This window comes from Ambystoma mexicanum, chromosome 1q (assembly GCF_040938575.1).
Source record: "Ambystoma mexicanum isolate Mex_15411 chromosome 1q, UKY_AmexF1_1, whole genome shotgun sequence".
NCBI lineage: Eukaryota > Metazoa > Chordata > Amphibia > Caudata > Ambystomatidae > Ambystoma > Ambystoma mexicanum.
Genome location: NC_090922.1, coordinates 1,421,310,697 through 1,421,323,552, shown reverse-complemented (window position 1 = coordinate 1,421,323,552; position 12,856 = coordinate 1,421,310,697). Strand labels below are relative to the sequence as shown.

Below are 12,856 nucleotides of genomic sequence, written 5' to 3'. Positions count from 1 at the left end.
CCACTCACCCTCTCTACCTCTCAGCTGATCACCACTTTATTTCTTTTGCTCGCTTGTACGCTACCACATACCTTTCTATAAAACACACTCTATTAAGGTTCCATATTGACTCATCAGTTTTTCTGGCAACCTTACTTCACTTGCAACCTCCTAGCATTTATTGTATATATGTGACTGTGATGAGCCAGAGGGAGCTAAGGCACATCAGGGTCAATTGAATATGTGAAAGGCCATCAAATCCCTATGTTTCCAGGAAGAGTGAACTGCAGGGCTGATGTCATAAAAGGTCTTGGAGGGAGGGCCTTCCTGGTTGACAGACAAGCAAGTGCTCCAATGAGAGAAAGAGTGAGGTGCTTTGCTTTAATACTGGACTTGTGATGTTTTGTTTTTTTTGTTTGATTTGGCAGGACACGGAGAAGTGCGAAGGAGAAAGGGGCCCTTCAGAAGAAGAGACAGTTTATGAGTGGGCCTACTGAATAAATCTGCTGCCCAGAGTTAAGGCGAGGTTTGCTCCTATTGAGCACCTCGTGAAGTTATAGTATAGTGAATAAGCATTGAGAAGTGAGATGGAGAGAGAGCAGGAAGCGGTTAACTACAAAGCTTCAAACTCCAGATGACCCGAACATCTGACAACTTGGTCGAGAGAAAGGGACAGACTGAATGGTGCGAAGACTGGGAGTAGCACAGGTCCCAGGCAAGACTGTCGGCGAGACATAACTGGAGGCAAATGAACAGCTGGGGAGAACGCCGAAGTTGGTGCGTAGCTTAATCCGACGCTTCTGAGTGAGGACCTGTCATCCGAGACGCGGCTGGAGCTCTCGGATCAGCTGAGAGGAGAAGCTGCGAGCAGCTCTAGCCCCCACCGTTGCGGGTGCGGGGCTTGATTACGAGCAAACAGCTGAGCCTTGAAGAGCCTCAGCCGAGCTCCAGAGTGCGTCGCCTGAAGGGTCCGCAGGACCTGGACTAACAGAATAATACGTGAGGAGACGCCGCTCCCTATCAGCGAACGAAGGAGTACAGATGTCATACGAAGAGGTGAGAAGTAGAATTCGAATTAAACAGAGGGGGTACGGACTCAAAAATTTTAACCTAACATCAGATACGCAGATTCAGGGGAAAAGGGTTCCACCCGCAGAGCATAGAGACTTTATTACTGATGCTATGCCTGAAGGAAGTGATACGTAGAAAAGAACGTATAAGCTATCTTACCGTATAAAAACCCAAATGATACAATGCTAGACAAGCTACGGTTGAGAAAGTAAGAAAGACTCTCAAAAGACAAATCTGCTCTTTGAAAGCCTTAGGTTCGACCAAGTAAGGAGAAGGGTCTCTACACTTGGAACTGTTGGTCTAATGGACAGTATTTCAGTACAAAGGAAAGGTGCCAGAGAAATTACAGTTCCAGAAAAGACCCCTTGAGCTGTTGAATATTACTGTTATAAAGCTAAATGGAAAAGAAAGGAGTTAATTAATAAAAACAGTTTAATTGAAAACGTACTGTGTCTGACTCTTCTCTACCCGCTCTATCACAGTGACCATCACTGCTTTTGTTATATATATGTGTCTCACAGATATTCTTTGTATTATTGTATATACCTATCCGCCTTGCCTGTTGTTCATGCACACAGCAGTGTTACCATAGCTGCACTTAATCCTGTTTACTATGTAACATAAACTTAACAACCCTCTTTATGCCTTCGCGCCCTAATACTCTTGGGTCTGGCGCGCAATATAAATAATTAAAAAAACAAACAAACAATGTTCTTGAATACTTCTTACACTTGAGAAGGAACTGAGAATTTCGACATTCCTTTAGCCATCTGTGCTCTAGTACCTTGAAGCATTTGTGTGCTAGATGGAATTACCAATAATATATCTCAGACCAAATAACCAGACAGACTCAAAGGAGATGGTCAAATACTGCTTTAATCTCAAAGGAGAGCAGGGTGAATAAAAACTCATCAAGTTGAGTCATGCAGGATGACAATGTCTTTTTGATGATACTCAGTTTATATAATGCTAGATGTGTCATCTGTGGCATCATCCTATGTTGACATACCACAAAACCTATCGAGGGGTGGGATTGAATTAGGGAAACATGTCTATGTATAGGAAATGTGTGTGTTAGTCCCTCATTGGCTGTCTCTTGTCTGTGAGACATACCCTGAGCTACTTCTAAACACGTGGTGTAATGTACTCATCATAGCAGAGAATATGGCAGCGGAATAATACTTGGCGACATTATGTGGAAAAGTGCATGGCAGGCTATTTTAATTGGGTAGCAACCTAAATCTAACCTTGGAAATGTGGCTTGCTAGCAGCACGTACATAGAAACGAAACCCAGAAGCTTGGAGATGCATCAGCATCCCCCTTGTTTTCCCAATTAGTCTACCCTCTCTCACCGGTAGGCCTGAAACCAGTGTCTTCTGTTTGAAGGCTGACATTGCCAACCTGCACTGTCTCGGGACATTCGATGAAGTGTAGGTACACCATTATCTTAGCTTCAGTCTTAATTAATATCCCTTGTTTGTGAGTCTTCGTCACGTGTTACTAGACCATGAAATTTCCCAAATCGACGTTGCATTTAACACCATTTGTGTCAATTAAACTTGGCCTTTAGAGACTTGCTCACTCTATCCCACATAAACGCCCTGCCCTTTAATTGTCCAATATTTGGCAATGTAACAGTACAGTTGAATATTGAGTAAATAAGACTCTGAGCCAATAAGTAGTTTGTATGGATTACGAAGAGAACCCAATTCTTTTATTAATATATACTTTCTCTTTTTTTTCGGTTTATTGGTAAAGGATATGCCTTCTCTCCGTCTCTCCAGTTTCTGTAACAGGATGTCATTCGAGGATACGTTCAGGTAAGGGTTAATGTAGTTCTTTAATGTCTTTTCCTTTTCCCTGTTTTCTTCTCCTTTTCTCTTCCTTTACTTTTAACAGTCTCTAAATGTATTTCTATTTTCCCCTGATCCTTTCTCTCAATTCCTTTCTTTATTTCTGATCTTGCTCTTTCAGTCTGTTCTCCTATTCTCCTATTCATTCTCCTATTTTCAGATTATGCATATGGGCACTCTTAACATCTAAGCTCCTTTCTTTATTGCAGACAAGAACTTTTTAATAACTCCTCTTCAAATAGCATCCCACTTATTGAGGTTGTTCTTCTGTCTCTATGTCAGACTCCTGTTCCCCTGTATAGGGTTAGTCCACTTCCTCCAACAACACTCAACTCTGTAATTTATTAGGGCTTGCAGGCTTGTTCGTAGCGCAACAGCACTTTCACTTAAACTTCACACGGCAACAACGATCGCCTTTTCCCTATTAAACTTCCCTATCTGAAAGCGCAACGGCGCCAGTTTTCTCAAAGTTCATACGGCGTCAACGATCGCCTGGTTCTCATAACACGTCCCCTCCTCCAAGCGCAACGGCGCCAGTTTTTCCCCTCACAGTTCAAGCGGCAACACGTTTGCCTTTCATTTAATAGCCCAACTCCGTCTCTTCAGATGTCAGCATTTTCATTCAGCCACTGGCGATAATGATCGCCTCATTGTTTAAATGACACTTCGCTTCCCTTCAGGGCTTTGTTGTAGGTACTCACGGTTCCCATGCGGCAACAACGGTCGCCTCGTATTTACGCCCCTCTTTTTAGATGAGTGCAACGGCACAATTAATCACTGCCTTGTCTCAGCAATAATGATCGCCACGTTTTTAAAATCTGAAACTTCTTCTCCGGAGCGCCTCGGCGCAATCACCCTGACAGCTGAGATCTGTCAAGCTCTTTAAAAAAAAACACCTCTAATACGCCCAGCTGAAACGGTCCAACTCCCCCTCTTCTGCTCCGTCTCTTGTCTCCTAGCAACGACAAGACAAGCTCATTAGAAGAAAGTACCTACATTAGGCTTTCTGTATGTAAACATTACAAAAGGACTGCACTTCCTATTTCTGTATGCAAACATTATAAAACAGGGCTTTCTGTATGTTTAATTGAGAAAGGATAATTGGCCACTTCGTCACAGCATCCGTAAATGTTCTTGTTCCACCTAATATTTGGGAAATATGTCCTTGCACATGGTCTGATCGTTAGAATCCCTTTGTGCTTATCCTTCATCTCTCAGAATAGCATTCTTGGTTCCAAGCCAATGTACGCCTATATTTTTCAAGTGGATACAACTTCTTCATCATCTTTCCATTTTAAGATCCTCTTGGGCATGTATTTTGAGGTCGCTGGATTGATTGACATGAGCCATTGTCCATCTTCTTCTGATGGTCGTGCTAAACATTGAATATATACCTCTCATAAGCAAGCTTCTATGTATTATTTCTACCTTGTATTTCAGAGTATTTACAGATATTGACCAGTGAGTCAATTCATTCTTCTTTCTGTGCTTGGTACTGCATCATGGAGTACATGTTTCTTAGTGCTTCAGTTACATCGTCATTCTTAAGTATTTTCATATCGTTTCAGCATAGGTAATAATCAGACCGAATCAGGAAGTTGGCAAAAGCACAACAGTTTTAATTGCAATTATCTAAAACAGGGATTAAAACAGGCATCAACGGACGCCACACAGTCATAAGTCTCTCAATGATTCACATGAAAAAACACACATTTATAGTAAAAACTTGATCATGAGTGATGTGATACTACGTGACAAAATAAGAAGACCTACATGGGATGTGATAGGTTTAAAGAGAACATCTAAGTATACTTTCTGTGGGGGGCTAGACTGTGATTGGGTCTCTAAGTTCAGGTGGACAGCTATGCCCAACCCTATTGCAAGTCATCTTCCGTGTCATACTAATACAAAACGCTTCATTGGCCGCTCAAACTATAGGGCTCTTTGCTACGTGGCCCTCTATAACTGGTTGGCATGCTGGTACCCTTCTGGAATATTCCACTCACTAGCAGCACGCAAGCTAGGACCCCAGGTGCTGGAGGGTTGGCTTGGTCATGCCTCCCCACCCAATTAGTCTGCCATTCAATTAGTTCTTTGAACTAGGCCCAGCAAAGGATCACTGTGTCTATTTTCATCCGACCATGTTACAAGAGAGCATGTTTTGGGCTTCTTTGTTGTATTTAATACTATTAAATGATCAATAATAATTTGGCATTTATATAGCGCTACAAACTCTCAGGTATCTGAGTGCTGCTTATTATTACCTACAGTGTGTGGTGCTCATTTATCGACTTCAGAAGGATGAAAGGCTGAGTTTGGTCTTGCCGGGATTCGAACTTGTGTCAACAGGTTCTGCACGACATCAAAGTGAGCGTTCTACTCGCTGTCCTATCTGACCGGCTGGCACCAGGCACTTCTAGTGTTTTTCCATTAGACCGCAAACAGGAGCATGGCTCGCTACTCACGTTCATTGTATCTTCTCGATTTGATAACCAAGTTCTTGGCGGCGCCAACTTTTGACACAGGGCCAGACAAGCCTTCTCGAATATTTCTTCACCGTCAGCTATTTTATTCTACTGCGCCACACTTTCAGCCCTTTTATTCACAGGGTCCAAGTTTGCTAAAATGCATCGTAGAACATCCAGATTCTATACACACATATATATATATACATTGGTGGCACCGCCTGCAGTCTTTTCACTATGTCTAGCCAGCCTTATGATTACTTAGTTCTACTTGCGTTACTGCATCTGTATAATTACAAAACGGCTTTGCATTTTCTTCAGTGCTTCTCCCGTATGTGCAATTTTCATTTTGCTCATGAAATGTTGCTCAATTCTTTACTTCGCCATCAGATTCTATAAGTTCTATTCACCTTCTTCATTGGCATCTCTTCTGGGTGCGTCATTTCTGCTTCATGTGACGTCACCAGTCTTCTCTTTCACTCATCTTCACACTTCTTCCGGAACTTCCTTCAGGAGACTGTCATTTCTTCGCGGATACATCATGTAGGGTTTTCTCAATGGATGCCTTGTTTCAAGGACTCTTTGCGGTATAGGTACCATCACTGGGGTTGCGCATATCGCAATTTCCGGTTACCAACATGTAGGTAGAATGGGGGCGGGACTTCTGGTAGAGGCACTTGGCTCCTCCTCTACAAAAGGCTGCTGAGTTTCGTCTCAGCCTGTCTCCGCCACAAAGGCAGAATACACAGCTTTGGTAATGCTCACATTGTCCTGCCTTCGTTTACCAGTCATCTACACCCTAAGGTAAGCCCAATCACGTATACCTTATTTTGCGCATCAGCCATGCTATCTAGCGCTTGGTCGCTGTCTAGGCACCATTTTCTCCTGCGTTGTTGGAATACCTCCTGTCACAGCAGCAAAGAGGGCTATGCTTCTTACAATCAGGCAGTTTAAATAGTAGTTTCTTCCTGTGGTACTACGTGTACTACCGGTCCAAACATATCCATGGAGCTGTGAGGGTGAAAGAAGGGGCGCAAGATTCTACATTTCTTTTTTGTTCAGTGTATTTTACTACGTTTTTTACGGGGAGTAAAAGCGGCCGATACTCCCCTTATCTTTTGGGCTTTTTCTAACTCTGTCTGACTTTTACCGTTCCACTTATGTATTTTGCTAAGACCCTGGAATGCATTAAGTCTTGAAAGTAGTACAACTAAATGGTTTGGCATGCATATTTGAGACGAGACTGTTAAACTACAAATATTACGCCTTGAAAGCTGCTGCCCGTACTGAAAAATGACTACAAATATGTGACTATCACAAGTTTTCATGGGGCAGGTATGAAGTCTTGAAACTTTTAGGTTGCTCACTGGGGCAGTGAGGGAAATCCTTAACTCCCATGTCACACCGTCCATTTGATAATGTCGACATAGACTCTGCTAAAGATTTGTAGTTTTTTTTTCAGAAAAACATGTTCAAATACAGAGAATGTAATTAAGAGATTCCCTTCTGAAGGGGCAACATAGCTTTTTAAAAAATCTTTTCAAATTCTTTCCTAAGATTCAGTATCGGGTCCATTTTTGTTTGGAATGCTGGGCCAATAATCAGCTTGATAAATTCTAATTTTGTTTTAATTTCCAAAGCAAATTACTTAACCTAACCCCAATGCATCACTGTTGTTCTCAATTTTTCTTAGGTCACTTGAGAGCAGGCACAATTCAGATACATACCATTGGATAACCAAAACCAGAACATACACAGAGTCAGACGAAAGTCCGGGGAAAACAGAGACCCACAGAAAAGGCAACACTACGAGCCAGGGCAAATCAGCCAACGACGGTGACCATTAATGATGGCTGCTGGCAAATCAGGAGACAGTGGAAATTGCAGAAGCAAGTGTAGGCAAGCCAGACTTGCCACATTTTGTGGTACTGTCTCTACTGCATCAGCTGTAGACAATGTGCCCACAGTAATTTGTCACCTATGAATTTTATTTTGCGAAGGTACAACCATTGGTGGACTTGCACTCACTACTGATAATTACGTGTGCCCCTCCCCACATTTAAAAAAAACTTTGATTCAACCCCCCCACAATGTTGATGCTGGCTCCGCCCATGACCGGGATTCGAACCTGTGTTTCTCTGCGGCGTTGTCTCGCTTCACACACATACGCATTGTTGTCCTGCATTTGCCAATTAGCCACCAACTACCAGTAGCCAGCACTTACCTTACTGAAGTGCCATAGCTGAGGCTCCCGCTCCTGGCAGCAGCCATAGCGCCCACTTAAGCTTCACACAGTGTGAACGTGGCCACTGAAGTCCTTACTCCTTGTCTCTGCCCCAGGCATTTAGTAACTAAATGAAGGCTGCTTAGGAGTTCTGGGAAGGGGACAACAATTGCTTTAAAAAGAAAACGGGGGTTTGAAGATACTTTTTTTCTGTTTAAATCTGCTTTCAGGAGTTGCAGAGCCGCTACTAGGTGTCATAATGGAGTCACCCGGGGTAGCAACTACCCCTGGAAAAACACAAATGATGTCCCCGAATCCTGTGTTTCTGTTATGACCTTTATTGACGAAAGGGGTTGTATGATTTTCTTCTCCAAAGTTATACAAGGTGAGAAGCTCTTTCTTTCAGCCAAGGATGGCTTCGTTCCAACATGTCACATGGAACGCACACAATGTTGCTTCATGGGTCAAATGCAGGCCTGACTAATCATTGCCGGAGTTTGGATGAGAGCCGATTTTCTCTATGTGAGGTTGAGCTCTGCTTTTCTGAGGAGGTAAGATGCTGTGTGGGCTGTCTATTCTGCACAGGCTAAGTGCAGGCCTCTTTCTTCTTATGTGGCCACGTGGGGGGGTATTTGCTTCCATCAGAGATGTGTGCCCAGTTCCTCTCTCCTGAAGCCTCCCATGGAGATTTGGGGAGTTTTTCATTTCCGGGGTGCCACGTGTTGCCTGAAAAACTGCTTCTGCGGCCAGTGGAGTAACTTTGCTGAAAATGTCGGGTGAGGGAGGGGGGAGCGGAACATGACATCTGAAGAAAAGGTGCCCCAGCCAAATGAATGGGGACAAAATGGTGTGCCATAAAAGTTGAGGGCTGGGGGGACAAACACCCCTTCGCCCCCTAACATTACACCCATGTCTGGGGCCCTAATTGTGTGGCCTGAAACTGCTTCTGAAGCCCTCATTGTGTGATCTTTTTGTAAGCTTGACAATGAACGGGTCGGGACTCCCTGAAGGCCGCATGATAGAGCGTAGTTTCATGGAACTGCGACAGAGCCAGCCTCTAGATGATGTGTATTGATATCTGAGCTGCATTGAATCCTTTTTTTCAGTTTTGGTTATTAGCTGGCGCTTTAGTTGAAACTCTTGCATTAGAATATAGGCAGGGGAGCATGGCATATGAGGAGGGTCACAAAGATTGTAGGTGTTATTTGGTTATTTGCCCACCCAGTGGCTGCCCATAGCCATACTAATCCCTATAGCCATTCTCACCCAGTTCCTGCCCCTACCGCCCTCGAAACACCTCCTCATGGGAACTCTTTAATCTCGCTTTTATCAAGATTTACTATCAAACTGTGCAATCAAAGCCCCTCCCAGTGTTTTTTCAAAGCAATTTTCAGAGAGGTAATGACTTAATTAGATATGTAAATGCACTATTGGTGTAATAAAAATATCTTAGCCAGGTCTGCCTTCAGCCACTCTATTCATAAGCACTATGTTTGTCCTTCACTGAAGTCCTGTTAAAAACAAGTCCAGTCAGTTTTGGCTTGTGTATAAGTATAAGGCATTTGCCAGGATCTGCTTTTAGATGCACAGGTGCTCGCACCATTTTGCACCGGCCGCCATCTATAGTCAGTTAATACCACTACAGCAGGGCCTGGCAAGTGCCTTTCCCATGCCTACACAAAAGCCCAAACTGTTGGCATTGCCAATGCTTGTTCCGTGTATACTGTATGTTCCTTTCTTTTGTTTGTGAGGCCAAGCGTGTGATTTCTGGTCACAGTATGCACCGGCCTGTCTGATATCCTGGAGCCCATGCAGCCTCAAGCGGTACCTAGGGTTTTGAGTAGACAACATGGCATACAGGGCTGTGGCCATTAGTGGCCACAGAGTGTGGCCTTCGCATCACCTGCATCATAACGTATGGTCATTTGGGGGAATATCCCCCGGGAATTGCTTCATTATAGATGAGGGAGTGTCTTTAGGGGATAGCTCACAGTAGGATCAGCAGGTGCCTCTTTTTCCTGCTTCGCCGTGCCCCCTCAGAGCCGGATTTTGCTTTGTTACTGTTAGAAATATTGCAAAATGATGTTTGTTTGAAATTTGTAATGCAAAATTCTTTTGTTTTTCCTATGTATTATTCTGAATTGTATGTTTTCATCTGCTGAAAAAGTGGAAGTGTACTGTGTGTTACCTTGTAATTGTTAAGCTGCATATTCTGTTCATTGACTTGATATGATTTCTGCAGTTATGGATTGTTGAGGGTTGGTAGGAATGGGGCCCATGATAGTTTGGGTTACACAGAAGTGCCATAATGTGGGTGATTTGTAATCCAGGTGATGTGTTTCCCCTGTCTTTGGGTAAAGGTGTGGTATGGTCTCCTGTAGGCCAAGAGGCGGGGACAGTACCCGGGCTGCCCACCTGGTATGGGGAGGAGTGGGTCCTGGAGCTCTGGCGACTGCCTTCATATGCTTCTTCATTTGCTGGATCTGATAATTCCGGAATACCCGCCCTGATTAGTCCAACACGTTTCGTGGGCATAGAAAGTGTTTCGGGGCCTTGGACACTACTCATCAATGACATGAAGCGGTCCCAATCCTTCTAAAATTGTTTCGTTGAACCAAATAGTAAATAAATGTGACCATTGATTCATTGACAACCATTTTGCATTGTTTTATGTGTTTGAGCAAAGGCCTACACCAAGGGTCTGCAACCTGCGGCTCTTCAGCTGTTTTGGACTACAACTCCCATGAACCCTCCGAATTGCCTATTACTAAGTCTGATGGAATTTATAGTCCAAAACATCTGGAGAGCCAAATGTTGCAGACCCCCATCTTATGTCCATGTCTCGCCTTTAGGTGCTGCCTGGCTTGTGAAAAGGCTTTAAGTGTGTTATTCTGGTGGTAAATCCACTGGAATGCCACCAAATGGAATTATCGTTGCCGCCACTTGGTCCCGTGGGATTACCACAGGATTGCAAGTGGTGGCATGCAGTGTACTCCATATTTTATAAAATCCATAGGACTTCATTGGGGATTTCTGGCAGAATTACCACCTGCAGAATTACAGAGTGGGAATTCTGCCAATCTTTGGATGAAAAGTAGAGGATTCACCTCCTGTACCCTTTTTTTTTCCTCCAAAAATCTGCCGAATTACCACTCAATAATTCCACCAAAAAGTGTAATTTGGCCGTGCAGGGAAAATGAAGATAACGAAAAAACCTCTACTTTTTTCCCCAACTGCCAAGCTCGTAATGAGTGTGTGTTGCCAGGCGCAGGCATCTCTTTCTTGATTGGCCACACTGCAGCCTCAAATTGCCTTTTTCGGTAGCCTGTGTTTTTCGAAATGCCTCACTATTTCTGGAAGGCTGCCTGTGTTGCTCTTTGGGTTCTGTTTGCAGTCTAGGTGATTGCTTTCTTTCCTTAGTTTTAGTTTGGTTTGTTGTTCAGCCATTTGGGACCATAAGCTACATCCATACAGATCAACCTTTTCAAACGGGTGACAACCGAAGACTGGGCTTTTGAGGGTGAGCCCTCCATTGAGGCCTATGAACGGGCAAGGGGATTGGCGATCTGGGTTCTGTCTCTATTCCGAGTGCATACCTGCCTAGTCTCCGGTTTTCTCCCGGAGACTCAGGGTTTCCAAGCTCTTCTCCGGGTCTCCAGGGAAGAGCATGGAGTCTCCGGGTTCTAGATGTTCAGTAAAAGGCAACTTGAATCTGTAAAATCGGAGTGATCTTGCAGCTTCTTTGCACGTGACAGACAATGTTAAAGGTAAAGGGGAGCTGCAGCGAAGACGCTGTGTGTTTTCTCAATTGATGTAAATGTGCAGGGCTGAGGCATAGAACACTCCCTAAAAGTGGGCGGTGCTGGTTGGCAAAATAGGGCGTGGCTGTGGGCGGGGCGTCCTGTGACGGATATCTCCGGTTTTCTTTTTTGAAATATAGGCAGGTATGTCCAGGTATCACCTGCCAAAAACGGGCGAGTTGACCGTCATGTACATCAGTGTGTGCATGCAGTGACCCCTCAGGGGCCCTATGAAACGTTGTTATGTCCTTTGGAATAGGTGGGGCCATCTTCCTTTTAGGCAGCCGAAAGGGCCTGCGTTGTGGGCCTAGGAGTCTGCGCTGCAAGGGAGTGTTAGTGTCATATGCCATCATTAAAGACAGAGTGCCTGAGCGAGAGAGCGCGCCAGAGCACTCATGCAGCGCTGATGGCCGGTGCCGTGTGAAGGGAGGGTACTCCAGGTATGAGAACCACGCCAGACTTGGAACCCACAGATGGTGATTCAGTTAGGGTTGCCTCTTTTGTTTGAAGCAAGAACCAGACTTGAAGCCACACCCACATTTTAGAAGCCCCACTCCTTGACCCTCCATTTTCCTAGATTCAAAAGGTGTAGTATAATAGCAAGGGGAAATTAAAAAAAAAAACACATTAGCAGTCATGTTTTGAACTGACCTATATCCGTTTTAAAAAAAATGCAATCTGGGTTATTAAACTAAAAAATAATTACGTAAGGACGAAAGGACATTTCACACAATTACATACTATGCATTCATATACCCTTGAATGATGAAAAGCTGAGCTGGTTCTGACAAAGATTAATCCAACTATGCAGTGCTGGTCATTGGGCCGGCTCTCGGCGGATCCGAGATCCGGCACCAGATGTGTAGCCGGATCTCGGGATCCAGCCAGAGTCAGCCGCCCAAGCCCATGAACCGCGCAGGAAAAAAGAAAGCAAAAAAAAAAAGCGTCCGCGACGGCAGCATTGCCGTTTACCGCGGCTTTGGCACTGATGTGTAATGCACAATGCTCACTACATGTACAACTGAAAGGAATCAGTTGTACATGTAGCGAGCATTGTGCTTTACACACCAGTGCCAGAGCCGCATAAAAGGCAATGCTTCCCTCGCGGTCGTTTTTTTTCTTTTCTTTTTTTGGCACAACAAAATGAGCCAGGGCTCATCAAGGGGGCCTGGCCTAACTGCAGGCGTCGTGCTGGCCCGTTAGGCCACACCCCCCTGAAGAGCCCCGGCTCAATGGGCAACTGGCACCCCTGCCAGGCATCCTTTTGTATTGATCAACACCCTCTCCCATGGGGGAGAGGGTGCTGATCTCTGCATTTACTTTCTATAGGCTTGCCTGGCAAGGGACAGCGCCTCGCCTATTCAGCCTTAATGTTGACGCTTCCCCTCGGCAGCTGGGGAGGGGCAGCGTCACCATTAAGGCTCAAAGGGTGAGGCCGCTGGAAGCTGAGGCTGTTTTCCTGA

General features: G+C 44.6%; 1 long non-coding RNA gene across 1 annotated transcript in view; it reads left to right on the top strand.

Moving 5' to 3' along the window:
• Positions 1 to 727: 727 nt before the first annotated feature.
• LOC138548634 (uncharacterized) overlaps positions 728 to 12,856 on the top strand; it is a 226,044-nt gene continuing 213,915 nt past the window's right edge. Inside the window, exons 1-2 of the long non-coding RNA XR_011292433.1 lie at positions 728 to 1,035; positions 2,810 to 2,871. This is a non-coding gene — a long non-coding RNA (uncharacterized lncRNA). The remainder of the gene's footprint in view (positions 1,036 to 2,809; positions 2,872 to 12,856) is intronic.